The sequence below is a fragment of the Corapipo altera genome, unplaced genomic scaffold (genome assembly GCF_003945725.1).
Source record: "Corapipo altera isolate COAL_440 unplaced genomic scaffold, ASM394572v1 132093, whole genome shotgun sequence".
Classification (NCBI taxonomy): Eukaryota; Metazoa; Chordata; class Aves; order Passeriformes; family Pipridae; genus Corapipo; species Corapipo altera.
Window position 1 is genome coordinate 347 of NW_020886981.1, and position 4,673 is coordinate 5,019.

The 4,673-nt window shown below is 51.8% G+C and overlaps 1 long non-coding RNA gene across 1 annotated transcript; it reads right to left on the minus strand.

The window, feature by feature from the left end:
* Positions 1-282: 282 nt before the first annotated feature.
* On the minus strand, positions 283-4,594 carry LOC113941420. Its single transcript, XR_003525674.1, has 3 exons — positions 4,557-4,594; positions 2,590-2,649; positions 283-412 (listed from the first exon to the last, which is right to left on the minus strand). It is a non-coding gene; the product is annotated as an uncharacterized LOC113941420 (long non-coding RNA).
* Positions 4,595-4,673: the final 79 nt, after the last annotated feature.

The window sequence follows — 4,673 nt, forward strand, 5'->3', positions numbered from 1 at the left end:
GATCTCAGAGATTCTTATAAACAAAATTAAATTTAAAAGATGAAAACCAAGGACTTGGTTGGAGCTCCACTGCATTGGGGATCTTTTACCTCGAGGGACGTCCCCCTGCCCCACATTTTGGGGCCTTTATTTTGGTCTTTATTTCCTTTCTTTGATCCCATCAATGCTGTTCCCTCTCCTTTTGCAAGGATTTGTTCCCGTTTTTCCTCACCCCGTGTGGAATCGGGGTCTGGAGACCTGGATTCCCACCCTGAGGTGACAAACACAACCCGTGGTGTCCCCTCACCTTCTGTCCCGGCATCCCAGGCAGACCTGGAGCCCCTCTGTCCCCCTGGGATCCGGGAATTCCGGCGTGGCCGCGGATTCCCTGGATGCCCTGAGCTCCTGGAGGTCCCGGGGCTCCCGGTTCGCCCTGTGGAGCGAATCACAAGGAATTTCGGGGATTAGGTGGGATTTTAAGTGTCCCTCTAAAAGACCTGGAGGAAGCCCGAGGTGTCTCCTTGAGTTCACACGACCCGAATTTGGGACACTCCTTCCAGTCCTCGTCCATAAGGGAGGACCCAAACCCTGCAGACCTTCAGGAGAATCCAAACCCTGTAAACCTACAGAGGGGAATCCAAACCCTCCTGAACTTCAGGAGAACCCGAAACCTGCAGATCTTCAGGAGAATCCAAACCCTCCTGAACTTCAGGAGAACCCAAACCCTGCAGACCTTCAGAGGGGAACCCAAACCCTTCAACATCCCAAGGGATCACTGAAACTCATTTCTGCTGAGCCCACAATTCCCTGGATTTCTTTTCACAGCCTGATCTACTTGAGGTGAATCCAAACCCTGCAGACCTTCAGAGGGAAACCCAAACCCTTCAATATCCCAAGGGATCACTGAAACTCGTTGCTGCTGAGTCCACAATTCCCTGGATTTTTTTTCCCAGCCCTATTTCACAGCCTGATCTACTTGAGGTGAATCCAAACCCTGCAGACCTTCAGGAGAACCCAAACCCTGCAGACCTTCAGGAGAATCCAAACCCTCCTGAACCTCAGGAGAACACAAACCCTGCAGACCTTCAGAGGGGAACCCAAACCCTTCAACATCCCAAGGGATCATTGAAACTTATTTCTGCTGAGCCCACAATTCCCTAGATACTTTTTCACAGCCATATTTCATAGCCTGTTTCAGTTGAGGTGAATCCAAACCCTGCAGACCTTTAGGAGAATCCAAACCCTGCAGACCTTCAGGAGAATCCAAACCCTGCAGACCTTCAGAGGGGAACCCAAACCCTGCAGACCTTCAGAGGGGAACCCAAACCCTTCAATATCCCAAGGGATCACTGAAACTTGTTGCTGCTGAGCCCACAATTCCCTAGATTTTTTCCCAGCCCTATTTCACAGTCTGATCTACTTGAGGTGAATCCAAACCCTCCTGACTTTCAGGAGAACCTGAAACCTGCAGATCTTCAGGAGAATCCAAACCCTCCTGACCTTCAGGAGAACCCAAAACATGCAGACCTTCAGAGGGGAACCCAAACCCTTCAACATCCCAAGGGATCACTGAAACTTAGATGAGCCCACAATTCCCTGGATTTTTTTCCCCAGCCCTATTTCACAGCCTGATCCAGCTGAGGTGAATCCAAACCCTGCAGACCTTCAGGAGAACCCAAACCCTGCAGACCTTCAGGAGAATCCAAACCCTCCTGAACCTCAGGAGAATCCAAACCCTGCAGGCCTTCAGAGGAGAACCCAAACCCTTTAACATCCCAAGGGATCATTGAAACTTATTTCTGCTGAGCCCACAATTCCCTAGATACTTTTTCACAGCCCTATTTCACAGCCTGTTTCAGTTGAGGTGAATCCAAACCCTGCAGACCTTCAGGAGAATCCAAAACCTGCAGACCTTCAGGAGAATCCAAATGCTCCTGACCTTCAGAGGTGAATCCAAACCCTGAAGACCTTCAGGAGAATCCAAACCCTCCTGAACTTCAGGAGAACACAAACCCTGCAGACCTTCAGAGGGGAATCCAAACCCTTCAACATCCCAAGGGATCACTGAAACTCACTGCTGCTGAGACCACAATTCCCTGGATTTCTTTTCACAGCTTGATCCAGTTGAGGTGAATCCAAACCCTGCAGACCTTCAGGAGAACCCAAACCCTGCAAACCTTCAGAGGGGAACCCAAACCCTTCAACATCCCAAGGAATCACTGAAACTGAGCGGAGTCCACAATTCCCTGGATATTTTTTCCCAGCCTGATCCAGCTGAGACTGTCCCTGCCCATTGTGACCTTGAAATGCCCCTTCCAGCCCAAACCATTCTATGATTCCATGATATTTATCCTCTGGATCTTAATGCTTTGAAAAGGCTCTTTGGAGGACACAGGACACTCCCTTTATCTCAATCCCATGGAATGATGTTCCTGCCTTTCCTGCTTTCCCAGGCTTCCCTTCCTGCCTTTGGAGCTTTATCCCTGCAGCTGCAGCTCCAAAGCCTTTGTTTTCCAACACCCAGCGGTGGAAAACAAAGATTAAAGAGAGACAAATCCCAAAAAAAACCTCCCCAAGCAAGATCCTACCTGGAAGAAAAGAATGTCCCACCTTAAATCCAGGTGGCCCAGCCTGACCAACGGGACCTCTGAACCCAATTCCTGGCTCTCCCTGTGGATAGAAAGTGAGCAAAAAAATCAGGATTAGTCCAGGATTAGTCCTGTGGGCCCATAACAAGCAGATGGTGCTCCCTGGACACCCAGGGTCTTCCCAGATGATCCCAAGGGATCCCACAACCAGATGGTGTTCTCTGGACACCCAGGGCCTTCAGAGCTGATCTCAAGGGATCCCACAACCAAATGCTGCTCCCTGGACACCCAGGTCCTTCAGAGCTGATCCCAAGGGATCCCACAACCAGATGGTGCTCCCTGGACATCCAGGGCCTTCCCAGATGATCCCAAGGGATCCTGCAGTGAGATGCTGCTCCCTGGAAACCCAGATCCTTCAGAGCTGATCCCAATATATCCCATAACCAGATGGTGCTCCCTGGACACCCATGGCCTTCCCAGATGATTCCAAGGGATCCCACAGCGAGATGTTGTTCCTGGGACACCCAGGTACTTCAGAGCTGATCCCAAGGAATCCCACAGCCAGATGGTGCTCCCTGGACATCCAGGTCCTTTGGAGTTGATCCCAAGGGATCCCATAACCAGATGGTGCTCCCTGGACATCCAGAGCCTTCCCAGATGATCTCAAGGGATCCCACAACCAGATGGTGCTCCTTGAGCACCCAGGACCTTCCGAGCTGATCGCAAGGGAATCCACAACCAGATGGTGCTCCCTGGACATCCAAGTCCTTTGGAGCTGATCCCAAGGGAATCCCACAACCAGATGGTGCTCCCTGGACAGCCAGGTCTTTCTGAGCTGATCCCAAGGGATCCCACAACCAGATGGTGCTCCGTGGACACCCAGGTCCTTTGGAGTTGATCCCAAGAGATCCCACAACCAGATAGTGCTCCCTGGACATTCCAGGGATCTGATCCCAAGGGATTCCACAACCAGATGGTACCCCCTGGACACCCAGGTCCTTCCCAGATAATCCCAAGGGATCCCACAGCCAGATGGTGCTCGTGGGACAACCAGGGCCTTCCCAGATGATCCCAAGGGATCCCACAACCAGATGGTGCTCCCTGGACAACCAGGGCCTTCAGAGTTCATCCCAAGAGATCCCATAACCAGATGGTGCTCCCTGGACATCCAGGTCCTTCTCAGATGATCCCAAGAGATCCCATAACCACATGATGCTCCCTGGACACCCAGGGCCTTCTGAGTTGATCCCAAGGGATCCCACAAGCAGATGGTGCCCCCTGGACACCCATGGCCTTCCCAGATGATTCCAAGGGATCCCACAGCGAGATGTTGTTCCTGGGACACCCAGGTCCTTCAGAGCTGATCCCAAGGGATCCCACAACCAGATGGTGCTCCCTGGAAACCCAGATCCTTCTGAGCTGAGCTCAAAATATCCCACAACCAGATGGTGCCCCCTGGACACCCATGGCCTTCCCAGCTGATCCCAAGGGATCCCACAAGCAGATGGTGCTCCCTGGACATCCAGGTCCTTCCAAGCTGATCCCAAGGGATCCCACAAGGAGATGGTGCTCCATGGAAACCCAGAACCTTCAGAGCTGATCCCAAGAGATCCCATAACCAGATGGTGCTCCATGGACACCCAGGTCCATCCAAGTTGATCCCAAGGGATCCCACAACCAGATGGTGTTTCCTGGACACCCAGATCCTTCTGAGCTGATCCCAAGGGATCCCACAACCAGATGGTGCTCCCTGGACACCCATGACCTTCCCAGATGATTCCAAGGGATCCCACAGTGAGATGTTGTTCCTGGGACACCCAGATCCTTCAGAGCTGATCCCAAGGGATCCCACAGCGCCCTCACTGATTCCTCAGCTCTGGAGGTCACTTGGACACCTTTCCATGGGAGGAAGAGGAAAAGGGATACGGGAATAGGAGAGTATGGGGGAAATTCCCAGTGGGAGAAGAGACATCCAGCACTGTTCGTTACCTTCTGACCTTCTTCTCCCGTGTCCCCTTTGGAGCCCTGGGAAAAAAAACAGGGAATCACCAGGAAAAACATAAATATATAATAAATAGAATTATAGGATAAATAGAAATTTATGGA